General features: G+C 45.7%; 1 long non-coding RNA gene across 1 annotated transcript; it reads right to left on the bottom strand.

The window, feature by feature from the left end:
* Nucleotides 1-171: 171 nt before the first annotated feature.
* On the bottom strand, nucleotides 172-18,330 carry LOC148686701 (uncharacterized). Its single transcript, XR_015948577.1, has 4 exons — nucleotides 18,179-18,330; nucleotides 8,889-8,924; nucleotides 2,900-2,968; nucleotides 172-1,728 (listed from the first exon to the last, which is right to left on the bottom strand). It is a non-coding gene; the product is annotated as an uncharacterized LOC148686701 (long non-coding RNA).
* Between the last annotated feature and the right edge of the window lie 1,819 nt (nucleotides 18,331-20,149).

Below are 20,149 nucleotides of genomic sequence, written 5' to 3'. Positions count from 1 at the left end.
AAAAGTACCCTCACAGCACAAAAAAGCACAAAGTGATGTCTTTGCTTTAAAATGATATGGAGGGTATTTGATTCATAGTATTTGGAGCTTTTGCCATCATGAAATCTGCAAAATTAAGACCATCTTATTAGGATCAAATTGTAGGCTCAATTGCAGGATCCAGTTGGCCTACTAAAAAATGCCAGAAGAAACTTTCAGAGGGGGGAAAAGAGAGTTGGGGAATATTTCAGTACATTTGAGGTATTTTTTTTAAATAAACTTTTAATGTTAATAATTGCTTTGGATCTCTGATCTTTTCCTTTTCCTTAGTTGGCTAAATTTCTGTCTACTCTTCCTCCAATCAACCAAGCAGTAAAACAATAGAATTTAAAATATTTTTTTAAAAAAACATAAAAAACATAAAAAATATTAAAAGCATTCAAACACTTAAGAACAATTTTGAAAACAATCATACACCCTCACCGCTAAAAATTTAAACAGTTTCTTTCTGCCATCAAATGTCTGGGTGAACAGGAATGGTTTTAGCTAGCTCCTTACTGTTCATAAAGAAGGAGAGAGAAGTACCTCCACAAGGGGACGGTCATGTTGCAAATGGGAAGCCACTGCCAAGAAGGCCCTGGATTCTTACAAGGGACGAGGTCATGGACCGGGCACGGCCCACCACAGCGGTTTCTATGTGGTTTCCTAAAGTGAAAGTGGTAAGGTCACTTGCCAACTACTTGACAGACCTGACGGAGCCCAATTTGAGAAGAGCGTTTACTATGGCCCGTTTCCATTCTATACCCACGGCCTTCCTGCAGGGGATTTACTCTAAGACCCCTATTACTCTGCACCTATGCCCATGCACAATGAATGAAATAGAGGACTTTCTACATTTCTTTTTCTACTGCCCCATTTATGAGCCAATAAGATCTAAGCTCCTCCTCTCGATCCCGTCCACCATTACATCTAAGGAAGACTGTTTGAAATTGCTTCTTGTGGACGCAAATCCCCTAATTTCACGTGGGGTGGCAATCTTCATAGTGCAGGCTCTGAAACTCAGGGCTACCCTGACAGGGTAGTGTGTCCTAGACCTGGACCTGTTTTAATTCTCTCTATTTCATTTTTAACTGAATGTGCCGAGCCTATTTTGGGCTATTTTATGCTTTACATTTGTGGTTGTTGTTGTTGTTTAGTCGTTTAGTCGTGTCTGACTCTTCGTGACCCCATGGACCATAGCACGCCAGGCACTCCTGTCTTGCACTGCCTCCCGCAGTTTGGTCAAACTCATGTTCGTAGCTTCGAGAACACTGTCCAACCATCTCGTCCTCTGTCGTCCCTTTCTCCTCGTGCTCTCAATCTTTCCCAACACCAGGGTCTTTTCCAGGGAGTCTTCTCTTCTCATGATGTGGCCAAAGTATTGGAGCCTCAGCTTCACGATCTGTCCTTCCAGTGAGCACTCAGGGCTGATTTCCTTCAGAATGGATAGGTTTGATCTTCTTGCAGTCCATGGGACTCTCAAGAGTCTCCTCCAGCACCATAATTCAAAAGCATCAATTCTTCAGCAATCAGCCTTCTTTATGGTCCAGCTCTCACTTCCATACATCACTACTGGGAAAACCATAGCTTTAACTATACGGACCTTTGTAGGCAAGGTGATGTCTCTGCTTTTTAAGATGCTGTCTAGGTTTGTCATTGCTTTTCTCCCAAGAAGCAGGCGTCTTTTAATTTCGTGACTGCTGTCACCATCTGCAGTGATCAAGGAGCCCAAGAAAGTAAAACCTCTCACTGCCTCCATTTCTTCCCCTTCTATTTGCCAGGAGGTGATGGGACCAGTGGCCATGATCTTGTTTTATTGTCTTAGGGTAATTTAAATGTTATTATACCAGCAATATTGCCTTGAATTATGCTTTGTTGCTTGTCTCTGGCATTTTGTATTGTTTATTTTGCTATGGCTGTATGCTAACGCAATAAAGGTTTGCCAAGAAGGCCCTGTCACACAGGTGAGTGCCAACCGAACAGCACCCAGCAGTGGCACCACTTATCTACATGTAGCCTGCCATTTATTGAGAGGGTGCCCACCATCTCAACACAGCCTTGTCTGCATGCAGCAGAATAAGAGAGAATCCTGGCGTAGTAGAGTAGACTACAAAGGCCACCTTGAGGTTTTCCCCTACAGTCAAACAGTATATACATTTTGTGGAATAAAGAGAGAAATTTCAGGGCTGGCCCTTTTTGCATGCTCTCCCAAGAACAGCCCCCATCACCCCTGTGCAAATAGCATACCAAAGAGAAAGCTCCTGATCCAACCTGTAACATGCTTTACTCATAGCTGCCAAGTCTCCCGTTTTCCCCGGGAAATCCCCGTTTTCCCAGATGTTCCTAGCTGAAAAAACGGATTTTTTTTGTTTTTTCCGGTTTATTCTGGCGCGGCGGCCATTTTGGAACTGGGCGGAGCATGCTCAGAAGCGACTTTTGATGCTGCTCTGCCCAGTTCCAAAATGGCTGCAGTACGACTTCTGGCACGGTGGCCATTTTGGAACTGGGCAAAGCAGCATCAAAAGTCACTTCTGAGCATGCTCCGCCCAGTTCCAAAATGGCGACAGCGCTACTTCCGGTCTGCTATTTCTGGCCCGGTCCCTTATTTCGCTGACAGCAACTTGGCAGGTATGGCTTTACTGTTTGCAGGGTGTATTTATTATGTAAGATAACATTTTTAAACATGTGATTCCACACATGTTGCTGGAGGCCATCTACCACCTCTAGGTTTTGCCCCCTCATTCCCAGATCCCATCTCAATGATGCCCTGTCTGCTCTCAAGGCTAATCCATTTTGGTCACAGTCCATTATTGCTGTGCCTTTTGCTTCAGGGGAAAACCGTATCTGTGAATCTTCTGCATCTTGTCTCCCAGGCACTTACCTGCTAAGTGGACTGTTCAAACCATTACCGCAACAGTCAGGTGTCAAGTGGCTTGATAGTTGGCCTCATCTACAAAAGAAATCGTTTTACAACATATCAGACTGAATCTCATCAATCTTCTCCAGAAAATATATCATTTCTTCCCACAGCTTCTCGCCATAGATTGTATGTAGGTAGTCCCTTTCCTTTATTTTTTTCTCTCTCTCCCCTCCATCAGCCTTTTGCTTGATTATGGTCATTAATACAGAACATACAACCACAGCAGAACAGAGTTAAGAGAAATGCTTTCTTTTAAATATCAAGAAAGCAGGTTTGGGAACAAAGTGGGAGCAGATGGTACAAACCCAGGGAAATCTCAGTCAAGATCCAGGAGCAGAAGAATGATGCAGATGGGATGGTTGGGGTGGAGGGTGTCCATGCATGAACCTGTGCAGTGGAGTGAGCATAGAACCATAGAATCATGGAATTGTAGAGTTGGAAGGGAACCCGAGGGCCATCTAGTCCAACCTCTTGAAATGCAGGAATTTCAACACGCAGTCCCCCATCCCATTTGAAACCATACCGGAGCCTGCTTAGGCTTTGCAAATATGCTTGCTGTTGTGTTGCTGCACCACTAAGGTAGGGATGTCCTCTTCCAAATTGGTTACTGCCTACCTCTTCTTCTAAGCTCTTCACATTGATCAGCACCTCCACAGTTAACTCCCCAATACTCCTTCAGGTTAGCAAGTGGTCAAGGTCTTCTACAACACGATGGTATAAAAGTTTCCTTGAACAGGGTCGTTCTAGCTGGACATTGTGCTTCCCGCAGCAACTTGCCCAATTTCATTGGAAGTTCACAAGCCAAGCAGGACCGTTCAGGACATAACACCAGACCCCATAAACACAGCAACCTCCCTAATCAGAGAACTCAACACATTTGCAATGGTGTTGGGCATACAGGTAAATTTTGCAAAGTCGGAAGCTATGTACTTCAAAACCCCTCCCCACATCCCAAAAGAACTAGCTAAAGTCACCAAGATAAAACTTTGCCTCACAAAGTTCAGATACGTAGGGGTACAAATAACCAGAAACCTCAATACATTATACCTCCACAACTACAACCCCTTGTGACGGCAAATTAACAAAGACCTAAAGAGATGGACGTGGGTGGCGCTGTGGGTTAAACCACAGAGCCTAGGGCTTGCTGATTAGGTCGGCGGTTCGAATCCCCGCAACGGGGTGAGCTCCCGTTGCTCGGTCCCAGCTCCTGCCAACCTAGAAGTTCGAAAGCATGTCAAAATGCAAGTAGATACAGCAGGAAGGTAAACAGCGTTTCCGTGTGCTGCTCTGGTTCGCCAGAAGCAGCTTTGTCATGCTGGCCACATGACCTGGAAGCTGTATGCCGGCTCCCTCGGCCTATAAAGCGAGATGAGCACGCAACCCCAGAGTCGTCCGCGACTGGACCTAACAGTCAGGGGTCCCTTTACCTTTACCTTTAAAGAGATGGAACAACACCAACTTCACTCTCTCAGACAAGATAGCCATTGTCACAGTGGCCGGATGGGACTACTTCAGAGTAACGACTCTACACGCTCTGCATTTTATCTTTTTATTGGTGCTGCGTATTTACAGTGCTAAAGGTAGAGCTATTTACAGAGACACATCTTTTCAGCTTTAATCAGAACCTCTGAATGGCGTTTGGCGCGTCTTGCGCCAGCATAACAACTTGGGGAGCCCTATCCTCTTCCCCCGACGCTTTCTGCGAAGTTCCGGAGTTGGGGGGATGGGTCTGCCCCCCTTTTTTCCTCCTTCCTGTCCCACCTGGGACGCTGGCTCTTCTACCCTGCCAGAGCCTTGGACCCCACTTCCTGTTTCCCCACTTGAGCTGGAGCTTTCCCTGCTCTCAGTCGTGCTCTGGGCTGGGCTGGAACTCAGGAGGGGAGGGGCTTCGCGATACCCCTTGCCCCTCACATCCATGATCAGAATGATCACCCTCCCAAACTAACCTACCTATTCCAAACCCTCCCAATCTGGATTCCCCCAACCCAACTCCAAAAATGCCAGAAAACTACAGTATACTTATTTATTTTCTCACACAATAAACCAAGAATAAGCCTCAAATATCTGTACCTCCCCTCCTCAGAGGGAAAATGGGGAATCCACAACACAGAAGCATATTACATTGCCAACCAAGTACACTACATAATCTATATATATATAAATGTAAAGTGGATATGTTATATGTTCCTTCATCTCCAATGTTCAACAAAACTGCTTGACCGATAGCATTGAAATTTGGACACAAAGTCAAGTGTGACTACTCGAGTGACCCCATACCGTTTTCAAAGACAGATGTGTCACCTACGCCAGGTAAAAAACCCCAAACCCCGTGTTTCAGAACTCACAAATGATAAGAAAGTGCATGCTGGGAGCACAGGAGAGATTCCACAACAGCGTCCTCTAGCGACGGCTACACTGGTACTGCACCTAGGAAAGCTTCACTCTCCACTACATGTATATCTTGGCTCAGCTTTACAGACTAGGCCGAGTGGCGGTGGGGCTTGCCTGGGGGGGCTGGGGGGAGGGGGTGGGATAGGTTATGGACCAGGACAGGATGGGGGGAGTCACAGGAATGCGCCTGTGTAAACATAACACGCATAAAACAGGGGGACTCTGAAGGTGAGGGGGGTCTGAAGGGGGACTCTGAGGCTCCATTTAACAGACTGAGCCACAGCAACGCGTGGCAGGGCCAGCTAGTCCTATACCATTCCTCCCAAGCAAACTAAGGAAAAGTCCCACAACACTTACCAGGTACACACAGAAATAGGCAAACTGTCCCCAACCCCATCCCCATCCCCACTAAACCCTCTGGCTCACCACCTGCTATTCTATCATGCAACACAAAACCTCCAAATAAAAACCAGGTTGCTCGTGGGGTTTGCCGCGTCACCGTGTCAGAGGCCTCCTGTGCATGCATGTGTTGTGCGTCATGACGCATGCGTGTGACGGATGCCCCGCCCCCGACGGGGTGCCTTCAGGTTTGCCGCCCTGGGCAGCCAGAAGGCTAGTGACACCGCTGGCTGAGGCTGACTGGAGCTGGAACCTAGCAACATCTGGAGGGTACCTGGAGGAACATCTCCACCCCCATCGTTCTGCCCGGACACTGAGGTCCAGCTCCGAGGGCCTTTTGGAGGTTCCCTCACTGCGAGGTTACAGGGAACCAGGCAGAGGGCCTTCTCGGTGGTGGCGCCCACCCTGTGGAACGCCCTCCCATCAGATGTCAAGAAAATAAGCAGCTATCCTATTTTTAAAAGACACCTGAAGGCAGCCCTGTTTAGGGAAGTTTGTAATGTTTAATGTTTTATTGTGTTTTTAATATTGTATTGGGAGCCATCCAGAGTGGCTGGGGAATGAATGAATGAATGAATGAATAAATAAATAACCCCATGCCTCATCTAACCCTATATGAGCTTCACTGCAGCCTCCAACATAAAAATGCTTCAGAACTGATTGAGCTTTTGTTCTGGTGACTCCTTCTGTGAGGAGGAGTTCTCTAAGCAAGGGATACCCACTGAGGACACCTCTACATACATCCTGCATGGGCAAAAGGGCCAAATATGTACCACCCTAGTCACCAGCCTCTAAATCTGTGATTTCCTACATAAGGATCACTCTGCATTTCCCCAATGCTGTATAGATGGGCAGTGGTGTAGCAAGGGGGGGCGATGGGGGCGGGTTGCTCTGGGTGCCACCCTAGAGGGGGGTTACACTCGGCGCCCCCCACTGGGGAACTTCCCCCCCCCTGTTGCATGAGATTTTTCAACTGTTCTTATATGTTCTTTCAATGCTGTTTTCATATCCGAAGTCGGTTTTGTTCTGTAAGCTCTAGTTTTATCCCCCAATTCATGTTTTTCACTTTTCACCAGAGCCAGAGCCACGTGGGGGGGGGGGGAGACAAAAGAAATTCAGCACCGGGTACCACCCGGGATTGCTACACCTCTGCAGATGGGCTTTCTTTTGATGCCTCCTGAAGCCTGCTGCCTGACTCTTCAGTTTCCTGAAGGGCAATTGCTGCCTCTGCCTCCCTGTCCAACAGCACCTCTCTGTTTCCTCCCTAATTGGTGAGGATGAATGATCCGGAACCACCAGCTAGAAGAAAATAGCATGCAATTATCTCCTGCAGATGAAGAGCCGGTGTCCTTTGTTGTACGCTGTGAGCTGGCAGCTAGGGACTTGGAGGCGGCCACCTGGCTTCTCCTAGCAGCACATTCTGAGCCTCATCTTTCTGCCTGATTAGACCTCAAAGGCAAATGAGGAGTCTTCTCTGGCTTGGTGTTGGCAAACAGTGTGGTTCAGAGCCCTGTCAGGTACAAACATGATTAATCAGGGCCTATTTGTGGCAGCTTATTCATCAGTAGGGAAGGAAGTCTCTGTGGTGCAATGGCCTTATACAGTGAAGGGAGGTTCGGAGGCAGAGTGAGGCACTACTGAATCTGTTGACCTTGTTGTGTTGGCTTCCTTGTTGGCTGCTCCACATGGAAGGACAATGCTGGGCCCAGCTCAGGCAGGCCACCAGGAGTGGACTTTGATCTTTCAGATCTCAGCGGTGCCCTGTGCAAGCCCAAAATTCAGCACCCTCTGCCTCTCACCTTCTATTTTGCTCAGTTCACTGCATCATAGACTCAATGGCTGTGGCACCTTCTAGACTCAGCACTTTGTGCAGCAGAACCAGTCTCGTTGCCCTAAATCTGACTCCAAGGCCTCGCTGATGATCAGCAGAGGGCAGACTCAACGAGCTCCATAGCACAGGAGGTCCTAGGCAGTTGCTGGAATCCATTGCCCTGTGGGATGAGCTGTTCAATGGCAGAAGGCAGCCTTCTCTATGAAGTACCTTCAACCCAGCCTGGATTGACTTCACCCACCCCAGGCTGTCCATTGGTTCCTTCTGGACAGGAAGAAATATAGTCGTAACTTGGAAGTTGAATAGAATCCGTTCCGGAAGTCCGTTTGACTTCCAAAGCATTCGAAAACCAAAGTGCAACTTCTGATTGGCTGCAGGAAGCTCCTGCAGCCAATTGGAAGCTGCGGAAGCCCTGTCCAAAAGAACATTTGATAACGGGAACAGTCACTTCTGGGGTTTGATCGTTTGGGAGCCAAAAATGTTTTAGAATTAGGCTGTTTGAAAACTAAGGTATGACTGTATAAAGGGCTTCCTATTACAGATTAGCTTTGCTGGAAAAATGTGGTCTTTCCAAAACCAACTGTTCTAGTGCACAGTCCTTTAGGGTATCTAGAAATTTAACCTCTTTGTCATGACTGGAACACATATGTCTACATGAGGTTTTTTTTTTTAATAAAAAAAACACTGTATTACAAAAGTAACTATAAACATAGATCACTCCCTCCCCCCATGAACAGTGTTTCAGTAATTACATTTTTAAAATTATAATATATTCCACAAGTAGAATAGCAGATCATAGAATTGTAGAGTTGAAAAGGACCAGAAGGGTGATCTAATCCAATCCCCTGCAATGAAGGAATATTTTTGCCCAATGTGGGGCTCAGACCCAAGACCCTGAGAAGAGAGTCTCATGCTTTACTGACAGAACTATCCAGGTTTAAGAACTTTCTATTCAATGTAATATTCAGTCTATTGCAATGCATAATAATTAATTTTCATTTACAGCATTCATTTACAGTAAGGGTAGTTGAAGTCACCCATTAATATCACATTTCCTCTTTGGGAAGCTTCCTTGATTTCATTCTTCATTTATTTACAGAGGCTGATTTTCAGTCCTTGGCTACTTCAGGGTTTAAGATGACTCCAAGATGGAGAAGCAGAGGCTCGAGGTAGGTGGTGGAGCCTCTGGCTTGAGTGGAAGCAAAAGCAATAATACATAATGCAAACACCAGAACCAGAAGCTATTTTCTGATGAGAAAGCACAGAGTTAAGCCCAAATCCTCAGAAACGTATTTTAAATATTTTTGTTTAAGGACACTTTTAACTTACTTTTTGATCAAGATCCTTGCAGCAGTTCACAGCTTGCTTAAAAAAGAGATAGCACAGCATCAAAAATTAAAAAGAAGAAGAATTAAAACAAGTAAAACTGTAATACAAAAAGGGATATATTATTTAGACAATGGTGCCCAGAGAACTACAGTTGATTATGTAAAATGCAGAGGAGAAGGCTCCTGTCTTGCCTCCAAACAGAAGGCTTCCAAGTGTGAGCAGTTGGTATAAAAGAAGCATTTTAATCCTTCTTTGACCATTGAAACACTGACAAATGAGAGGCGGTATTCTGTCCCCAGGGAGAGCTTCATTTGCACAAAAAAGCTCCTACTTTAGAAGATGGGGAGATGGTGCTGCGCTGCTGTTATAGGGAAGCCTACGAAAAAGCAGCAAGTTGGAGCAGCAAGTCAGAAGGGGCCATCCATGTACCTCTTCATCTTTCCCCCAGCCTTATCTCAGGCTGGAGAGACCTTATCTGATATCAAACCATTCTTGCTCCAGCCTGCCTGCCTTTCATGCTTAGGAAACCAGCTGCTGAATCTTCTTCTCAACAAATCCTGATCAACAGCATCAATATGCTGCTCCCCTCCTCATTCTTCCACTTAATGCTATGTGGATCATTGTGCACACTTGGTATCTGGGCAAACTTTCCAACAACCTTGAAAGGGTAGGGAGGTGGTTTCAGTGGCGGAGCTTCATGCTCCGCCACCGGGGGCCAGGGAGCAGGCGGGGCTGGGGCTGGCACGCGTCCTGGGGGTGAGGCATGCTGCCCGCAGGGGTGTAGCACACGTCCGGGGGCGTGGTGTGCTGTCTGCGGGGGTGGGGCGCCCAGTGCGGGAGGGGGGCCAGCCCCGATGGCACCCTGCTGGAATTGTGTTGCTGGAGTGCGGTGCACTCCCTCCTCACTCCTCTTCCTCCGCCAGTGGGTGGTTTGATGAGGGTTTGAGAGAAAGCAAGAGAGAGAGAGTACATAATAAGTTTAACCCTGTCTTGAGTTTATAGCAGAGGCAAGTTTTGAAGTGGGGACTGGGTCACAGTGGTCAGTATAGCCCTCATGGTGAGGTGAAGGTGCCCTCCTGGCCGCTGTGTTTCTGACACTTACTTGGGCAGGGCAGGGCAGGGCAGGGGGTGGTGAGGTGGGGACTGTGGGAATACAGGGCCAAGAGCACCTGATGGACTTCACCTGTGCATCCAAATGGCCCCAATCTTGCTGTGGCCTTGCCCTGCTCCCTGTCATGGGTTTTGCGGTGGTGTCTTGGAGGGGATGGTCTGATCCAAAGGAAGAATGGGAGGAGCTGGGAGGAGGGGGAGTTTGACAATCTGGCAGAGGGTCCTAGCAGGTTGTGGGGGGTGAAATCAGGCCACCAAGGAATGTTGGACCCAAGGAGGGGACTGGTGAGCTGGAGAGTGTGCAGTTTTGATATATGAAGATTGTTTATGAGACTTATATCCTGCCCTGCCTTCCCAGGAGACCCAATCAATCAATCAATCAATCAATCAATAAAAAGATTGACTAGAAACTGTGATGCCATTTCTCCATCTGTGGAGAAGTTTTGCAACTCTCAAAAAAATGTTTCTGTTTTAAAAATAAAATATGCCTGCTTCTTCCAGAGGTTCATAACAAAAAGGCCTTTTGGCCGAACATCTCCTCTTGATGGCCACTTTGGAATCATGGTGGTGATTTTGGATAGGTTTTTTAAAATGTTATTTCATAACCCCAGAGTCTAGCCTTGATGTGTGCACTGAACCAGATGTTACAATGTCACTAGGAAAGGAACTGAGCTAGGTTCCTGGTTTTGAGCCTGATTGTAGTGATTGGGGGGTGGGGGGTGGGGAGGCGGGGGGATAATGAATCTGAGGTTGACAAGCAGGAAGGAACCTGTGGAACCAGATCCCACATCCCTATGGCCCTGTAGCAGCCAGTATCTTTAAAAAACACAAAAGTCCTAGACTTGTAGAATCTGGAATGCTGTATAGTCCTAGCTCTTGCATTTCATCCATTTTCCTGTGACTCAGTAAAAGGCAGCTTCCTGTGTTCTTGGCTGATGTTGCCCAGCAGCCCCACCTGGGCCAGGAGGCAAGACTGTGCATGAGCAGCATCAAACCTAGGAGGGTTCTTGGTGGGGCAAGGGACTCTCCTTTTTAAAAAAAATAAAAAAGCAATTTATTAAATTTTCAAATAAACACATTAGACAATAACAAAACATTCAACAACAAACACAACAACACACAATATACACAACTTTTTCTCCTTTTAACATGTATTCCATTATCTCAAATTCACTGTGCTCTGCCGAGCTTTGGCTTCCCTCCCTCCCCTCATTCGGTTTTCTTATCCACTCCTGTCTCGCAGTTCCTTTACTCCCTCTACTTAAAGTCATTTCGTAGGATTTCAGTCCTGCAAATGTCTGTAAACGTCTACAGTTCCTTTCCATATAGTCCACAAATTTACTCCAGTCTTTTTGGAACCTTGCCTCTCCCTGGTTTCGGATCCTGCTAGTCAGCCTTGCTAATTCCGCATAGTCCATCATTTTCGTCTGCCACTCTTCAATCGTCGGTAACTCCTGCATTTTCCATTTTTGGGCTAACAAAGTCCTAGCCGCAGTTGTCACATACATAAATAATACTTGGTCTCCTTTTGCAATATCCTGACCTATATGTCCCAATAAAAAAGCCTTTTTTTCCCTTTTTTGGGAAAAGTGTATTGAAAAATCTTTTTCAACTCATTATATATCATTTCCCAAAATCTTTTAATTTTTTCGCATGTCCACCACATATGATAAAATTCACCATCCTTCTCTTTACATTTCCAGCATGTTTTACTACTCATCCTATACATCTTAGCTAATTTTACTGGTGTTAAATACCATCTATACATCATCTTCAAGACATTCTCTTTCAGGGCAGTACATGCAGTAAATTTCAATGTTTGATTCCACAATTTCAACCACGCATCGTATTCAATATTATACCCAAAATCTTTTGCCCATTTTATCATCACATCTTTTGTCAATTCATCTTTCGTATACCATTCTAACAACAAATCATACATTTTTTGACAACAGGGGCAAGGGACTCTCCTTCCAGAGCACGGGATTGCCCAACCATCCCTTGTCCGTGTCCTCAGTGCTGCTGGGTGCCGGTTTGCTGACTTGATTCTGGTGCCAGGAGCATAGCAAGTGCAAATATAATGATATATTAATGACCAATATAATTTCAAATTAATTAGGAAGCTACTAATTTTCTCAGCAGGGGAGCCTCCTGGAAGAGATTGCTGTTTTAGTAATGGCACCAGTGAATCCTTTTTCATTACATTATCCTTTTTTCCAGACAGCATGATATTGTTCCATTAATCTGTTTGCCCAAGGTGGAATGATGGGAGATGTGTGTGTCTGTGTGTGTGTGTGTGTGTGTGTGTGTGTGTGAGAGAGAGAGAGAGAGAGAGAGAGAGAGAGAGAGAGAGAGAGAGAGAGAGAGAGAGAGAGAAAGGGCAGGCACAGGACTGCGATGTTCGAAAGCAGATGAGAACAGACTGTGAACAAGGAGAGGACTGCTGTTGCACCGCAGCAGAACACCAGCTTTGCCTGCAGAGGGTCCCCTGTTCAATCCCAGACTCCATGCCTGAAGTTTTGAAGAGCTCCTCCCAGCCAGAGACCAAAGGCCATTCCCTAGATGCTGTTGCCTAGTGCTGCTGTGTGCATGAAGGCACGGGACTGTGATTGTGTAAGAAAGGGCAGAGTGTGTCCGTTTGTGACATGTGTGCCTCAGGGTAGCCAAGGTGCTCCTGCACCTTTAAAAGCTGTGAAAAGGGAGAAAGGATTTCAGCTGGAGTGGCACAGCTGTAGGTAGAGCAATCATTAAAGATGCAGGACCAGCCTAATAAGCCTGCATGTTTCTTAGTGCAGGCAAATGGGTGCTCTTAGAGCAGGCATCCCCAAACTGTGGCCCTTCAGATGTTTTGGTCTACAACTCCCATGATCCCTAGCTAACAGGACCAGTGGTCAGGGATGATGGGTATTGTAGTCCAAAACATCTGGAGGGCCGAAGTTTGGGGGTGCCTGTCTTAGAGTTTCCAGCTGATGGGCAAGAAAGGGAAGAAAGCAGTAATTTGCCTTACAAATTTCAGGACCAGAAGCAAACAAGTCAAAATGACCTAGTACTCTCGCCTGGAGCTCTGCTGTTAAAATGCCACACATGCAGAGCAATTAGAGGCAGGAAAATATAAGGCCTCCTTCTGCCGCAGCCGCTGCCTGAAAATGCTGCTTAACATTGAACTGAACTGAACTCAGCTGCTCCGCTTTACTTCATCATAAAGCCAGCAGTGAAGGCCAGGTTTGACTAGGAAAAACCTCTTAAATGAATAAGCGATGACAAAGAGGACCGCAAGAGATTGCAAGCTGAAAGATGCAGGAGAGAAGAAGAGGAACTGCAGGCAGCCTAGGGGAACAGGGAAGAGCATTGTGCTGTTGGCCGGAGGGCAGCATATAGGGAAAGGAGCTTGGCGGGCTGGCTGTGTGCTTGTGGGTCAAGGAGCACCAAAGCAGCAGTGAGCCTGAATTTCCCATACTGGATTGAACTAGCCAATTGCTTCTTGGCCTTTAGTCCTTGCTTTATCTGAGCTGCAATGGTACAGAGGCCCCCCAAACAGTAACAGAGAGGGTGATGGCTGGGCCCCCTAGGAATCTGCTAATGGAAGTCAGATGAGGATAGGAGGGAAATAATTCTGGGAAGTTCAGACACTTTTCTCAGAAAATACATGGGCTGCCTCTTGCAGTCCCTGTTCCACCTTTTCTGCCCATCACTTTTGCCTGCCTAATTCAAAACCCAGGATTTTTAATACTGCCGCAGAGGCTTAGGGGGTGTTATTTGAAGCGAACACAGCAGAGCCTTTTGTACTTGGGCAATGACAGCCCCGTAGATCTCGTTATCTGCAGATCTGGAGTTAATTGCCCGGTGGGAGTGGGGAGGAAGATGACTCATTCCAAAGCTGTTTATTAATACTCATTCGACCAGACCAGCACCAAGCAGAAATCCTGAGAGAGGGAGGTGGGCCATAGAATGTCAGCATCTGGGGAATTGGAGGAGGGGCTGGTGGGGGTCCAAAATGAGGACAGGGAACATGCAGTACAGCTTGCCCATGGGGCAGGTGGGATGTTTGTCCCGAGTACCAAACGTGAAGGGGATGGCATCCCTACTGATGTGACTACAAACTTTTGTGGCTGTATCCCCTGGCAAATGTGCTGATATGTCCAGTGGGTCTAAAGGCTTTTGGAGGAGTTGCAGTGTAGATGAAACATTGGTGTGTGTGTGTGTGTGTGTGTGTGTGTGTGTGTGTGTGTGAAGCATGGCATATTAAGTTCCATCTTTAGGTTTTCAGAAAACGACTACCCCCTCCCCTGATGTGTTAATGAGGTGGAACAAGGGCAGGCTGAGCAAGAATAATTATTTGCTGAGTGAGGGGTGGAGGCAAGGCATCCCCCCCAGTAGATTATTGTGGTTAGGACCTGGCAGGAGCAGATGGGTCATGTCTCTGTATGTGGAGTGCTGCTGAATTGTAGTTTTAAGATTGAAATTTTGTATTATTCCTCCTGCCCCCGATTATAAGCTGCTTTAGATGGACATTTGTCCAGAAAAGCAGCTTTAATATATCTATCTATCTATATATAAATGTAAAACGTCCATGTTTGTATGCGATGACTTACGGTAAATAGTTAGAGTAAAATATGCAGGAATGGAAGATATGTAGAAATCTTCCATTCCTGCATATTTTACTCTAACCATTTAAGTCAGTTCTCCATTTTACATCATTTAAACATTAAATTCCATTGTTGAATTTATCTTAATGCTGCCAATGTTTTCAGCTGGGTACAATTATTTTCCATATATTCAATAAATATGTTCTTGTTCTCTTATTCTCTGTGTTAAATCTGCTAGTTCTGCATATTCTAACATCTTAAGTTGCCAGTCCTCTTTACCTGGGACTTCACTCGCTTTCCATTTTGGGGCTAGCATTACTCGCGTCACTGTTGTTGCATACATAAATAAACTTTTCTGACACTTGGGTATTTCTGCCTGGATTATTCCCAATAGAAAGGACTCTGGTATTTTGGGAAAAGTTAATTTAGACTTTTTTCAGCTTGATTATAAATCCTTTCCCAATATTCTTTTACTTTTTTACATGTCCACCACATATGAAAAAAGTTCCCTCCATTTATTTGCATTTCCAACATATATCAGGCTCTGCTTTATACATCTTAGCCAACCTAATGATTCTCTTTCAAATTGTGAGCTTTGGTTCAACACCCCCCTTTTAAATCTAGCTTATATAACTGGTAGTATTGATGTAACTAATCTGTGACTCGGTCCTTAAGTCTTCCCTAGGTTTCACTCCGGGTCCTCCGTCCCCCTGTAAAGTCCAGCAAATCCCTGTAAGTTGCCCATTGTCTGTCCAAATTTACTCTCTTGATTGTAATTGCTTCAATGGGAGATAGCCATAAGGGTGTTTTCTATTCCAACAGATTTTTATATTTCTCCCAGACTCTGTACAAATTCTTCCTAATAATGTGGTTCATAAAACTCATACCAAAGGCATGCATGCCAGCCAAATTTTAAATCTTGGCCTTCCAGATCTAACATGTCTGAATTTTAATTATTTATTGGGTTTTATAAACAAGAATAATGTTATACAAGTTTATATCAAGTTTTCTCATGTCATTTGTATATCACAAAAATAGCATCATAAATGTGGAACAATATCTACAACATATGTTTCATTATTAGAGGCCAATGTATAAGTTATTGGTTCATGAATTGGTTTAAACAATTAGGAAGAAGAAGAAGAAAGGGAGGAAGGGGGGGGGTGGGTGGTTATGCTTCTATTATTCTACTTAGTGTGTGTGTGTGTGGGGGGGTGTTGTGTCAGCGTTACTTGTATGGGTTCTCTTACTATTCACTTGTTGTATTTCCTTGGTGGTGAGAGAGGTTGGGGTGGCTTAGGGTGTGGTTGGTTTTCCTTGGTTGGCTGTGGTGAGAATTGCTTTTTGTGTGTGAGCAGGGTGTGAGTGTGTATTTTTTTAATCAGGCTAGCCAGATTGATTCTGTCAGTGGATTCTTGTTGTTGTCTTGCTGGGCTGTGTATGTGATAAAGGGGAGCCATACCGGGGTGAAGGTGTCTTCTTCTATTTGTCCCCGTGTCAGTTTCAGTTTGTTGGTTAGTTTTTCTAATAAGGCTGTTTCCCATACTGTTTGGTACCATTGGCCCATGCTTACTCCTGACAGGTCTCTCCAGTGTCTTGGCTATGATGCTTCTGGCTGCTGAAAGTAGGTGGGTTATGAGCTCTTTGTGTTGTGAGTGGGCATTATTGTCTTGGAAGATGTTTAATAGGGCCAGTTCTGGGGTGACTTCTAATACTTGCTTAATTATTTTGCATATTTCTTGTATGATTGCTGCCCAGAAGAAATATATGCACTTTCATGCACACTCCCTCCAAATTTATGTATTTTTGTACCATTTGGCTGGAGAACGACATTGCAAAATTCAAAGAGATGCAAATTTCAAAAAAGGTGTGGTTTAGTTTGCATATTGGTTCGAGAAGTGTGAATTAGGTAGCTTTTTGTTACAATGCAAGCAAAAATCAACTTCCTCCATCCACTCACATAGTCCTTCATCATCATATGTACATTTGATCTCACACGGGTGCCTGTTTTGGCCTACTGACCCCCAGTAACTCATTTTCTAAAGCACTCTCTGGATGTTGGCTGCCCCAGTGACCGTCCATTCTTCACTGTAGGATGCTGCTGCAGAGTGTCAGCCATGGGGCACCCCAGATTGCACAGAGATTCAGCATTCATTCATGGGTCATAGCATTTCTGCAAGATGTGACCCAGAAAGTTTACCTTAATGAGAACTGTAAACCACTTAAAGAACTTTTAGTTTACTACTTATCTGCATTTTTTAAAAAAGGATTGGTTAATTGATCCATTACATTTAAATAGGTTTGCACAACATCAATAGTTTTGCCTGTATTGGAGTAAGAGAGAACTTTATATTTCATAGACAAAAAGCCCTCACCCTTTGTTACATGGAAAGGCCATCTGGATTTTTTTTCTTTTGTTTTCTCTGTTATTCAACATGTCAGAACCTAAATAGCTTCAAAAATACTTTAAAATAGTCCTCACTGATTAAAATTGCAACCTGGCCAATCCATCAGTGAAAGCTTTTAGTTCATTAATCTACCAATTAAAGTGATTAAAATCTGCAGTGCCACATTTAATACAAAGAAAAAGTCACAGGCATGAGAGTAGGGACACCCAAGCTTCTGTTGCCAGTTGAGAAAGGAACACACTCTCCCTTGGAGTCTGGTTTCAATACCTGGCTGAGTGCTTAGAAAGAGATAAATGCTCCCTGGGATCAGGTCAGGGGTGGCCCACCCGTGAGACAAGGTGAGGCGTCTGCCTTGGGCGGCAAGATCCCAGCATAGATCTTTCTTCCCCCTCCCTGATGTAGATCTTCACTCACCTTTTATTCTCTGGTGATGAGGGGGTGCCATTTTGTGGTTTGCCCAGGCACCAAAATGTCTTGGGTTGGCCCTGTCTGGGATCCTGAAGCAAAGTACATTCAAACTTACCTACCAATGAGGGTTGGGGGCTCATGGAGCAAATCAACTATCCCATCCATGTGTCCCACACCCTCCAACCCTGGTGCTGAGACCAATGCATCTTCAAGAAAACAGGCTGGATTGCAATGCAACTAATATTTCATCCCTTCATTTAGACTAGGCACCCCCAAAATTCAACCCTCCAGATGTTTTGGACTACAATTCCCATCTTCCCCAACCACTGGTCCTGTTAGCTAGGGATCATGGGAGTTGTAGGCCAAAACATCTGGAGGGCCGCAGTTTGGGGACGCCTGATTTAGACTCTTCTTGACTAGCTCAGTAGCAGGTTCTTACAGTGGCCTCTAGTGTAAGATCAATATCATAACAAAAAACCCCATGAAATTAGACCATAAACATCTTGCTAAACTCCAGTCAAGGCAGCAAGAGAAGCAGGACTCCCCAAAGTTCTGTTAAAAAGATGGCTTCCACAAGCCTTTTATAAGCTTGGTAGGAAGGGAGCCAGGCAGATTTCCTGAGTTACTCCTTCATACATCTGGACCCAAGTCATTTGGGGATTAAAACAAACAAACAAACCAAACCTCTACACAAATAATTTAAAACTGCCACCAATGTCATAAGGCTGGTGGTGGGGCAGGGAAGATCTTCACATCCAGTTGCCATTGGATTCCTTACCGGTCACTTCTTGCAACAGTCGGGAGGGAGTTTCTGACATATTGCTTCACCTTTCCTTTCCTCCGTGAAGCACTAGACCAGCCATCCTTCCACTGTCCCTTCCTGTGGTTCTTGACCTGAACAAGCTCAGTGAAAGCTGTTATGCTCAAACTCTTTTCTCCCAACTGCCTTTACTTCCCAGTGTGTGACCCGATTGTTGATAGAGTCACCACAGCAACAGAGTCTTCACTATTCCAGAAGCCGGGCACTTCATCAGAATGTCTGCTCTCAGACAGCTCAAGCATCTCTGGAGTCCGTGCTGGAATTTCACTGGCATGTCCAAGTCTCAGAGACAGGAGATGTGATTGAGATAGAAGCCACTTTGGGTTATTCACCCATCTTTATGTCAAAAGTGGGTGTGTGGTTTTTCCATTTTAAAGGGTGCAAGAATGAGGGGAGCTCAACATTTCCTCTCCTCTGTGCTCTGTCCTTTCAAGTGCATATTGCTGTAAATCATATATTACTACGTTTACTACTATTATTTCCAGTGCTTTTTTCTTTCTTCTAAAAAAGTGTTTAGGGGGTACTCTCATTTTCCTACTCATATTGAAATACTGCGCCTCAATGAGGCCAAACTTAGATTCACAAAATGTTTAGGGGTATGCGTCCCCCTGCATCCCCCCCAAGAAAAAAGCACTGATTATTTCCATTTTCGAGCCACCGTTCTCCACGAAGTTCAGGTGGTTGCCATCCATCTGTCTCAAGAGTCAAAGGAGTGTGCCTCCAAGGATGAAGTAAAACAGCAGCTTTTGCAGCACCAAAGGGACCTCCCCGGGGCACAAGCCTGGGCAGTGTGTCTGGAGGTCCTAGGCTGCCCAGATGACAAGATCTCAGCCTCATTGATGGGGGTCCAAAGGAAAACACAGCAACATATTTGGCACCTGCTTGGCTGCAGGAGTTGCTGGAAGGAGGTGTATAAGGTGCCGTCCAACCACCTTAGGGACGCCACTCCGTATTTGTGGAGGGTTTTCTCCTTAGCCTTTTCTTTTCCTGAAGATATCCCTCAAGGCAGAGGAGGTTTAGTTTTCCTTCTCCTGGGTGGGCTCCCTTCCCAGGTGGACAAGCACTACCTGCCCCTCATTTCCCTCTTCAGCACGTGCAGAAACCACTTGCTGGACCCACTCTTGGTCTCCAGTGCCAAATTAAACCCTGTGGAGGCCCCTAGGCAATCAAAATATTGGGGCTTGCAAATTATGTCCTAATCGGTTTTTGTAATTTGCTCTAAAGATGATATCAATATTATTTTGAATTGTTGTTGCGGGGTAATTGTCCACTCCATCTGCCAGAGCCTGTCTTCACATGCAGGGGAAGTCCCTAGGTCACTGGTGGTTTGAGGCCCACTGGCTATCCCCACCTGGTTTAGCTGGCCAGTCAAAGCCATTCCTGGCTTGTGACCGCTGTAGCATGCTGTCAGCTTCTAGGAGCCACAGGTGAGGGCTGAGTGTTGTGTGGGAACCAAAAGTGGGCAAACTACTTTAGAAGGAGCATGGCATGCCTGTCACCAGAGGTATTCCTCCTCCCCACCACAAAGTTCAGCATACTCATGTAATTCTCACAACAGCCTTGCAAGATAGGCTAAGCCAAGAGAATGGAACTATGGCCCTGGATAACCCAGTGAGCTGCAGAGCTCTGAAAAGACCTCAACTTGGGGCTTCCTGGTTCTACTAGTCTCTAGCCCAGCCTGCCCTGATCTGGTGCCCTCCTGAAGTTACCTGACCACTGGCCATACTGGTTGGTGCTGATTGGAGTTGGAATCCAAAAGAACTGGAGGGGACTAACCATGCACCACACTGGGCCTCTTCTGCATCACACAACTTATCGCAAGCCCTGTTGCTTTACTTGCAGCATGCAGGAGGGCAGCAGGGGCAGGTCACTTGGTACCCACAGCTCTGTCCTCCAACAATTGGTCAAAGGGCTCGGGATGAATGGCAG

This window comes from Zootoca vivipara, chromosome 2 (assembly GCF_965207765.1).
Source record: "Zootoca vivipara chromosome 2, rZooViv2.hap1.1, whole genome shotgun sequence".
Lineage (NCBI taxonomy): Eukaryota > Metazoa > Chordata > Lepidosauria > Squamata > Lacertidae > Zootoca > Zootoca vivipara.
This window is presented reverse-complemented; position numbering and strand designations above follow the sequence as displayed.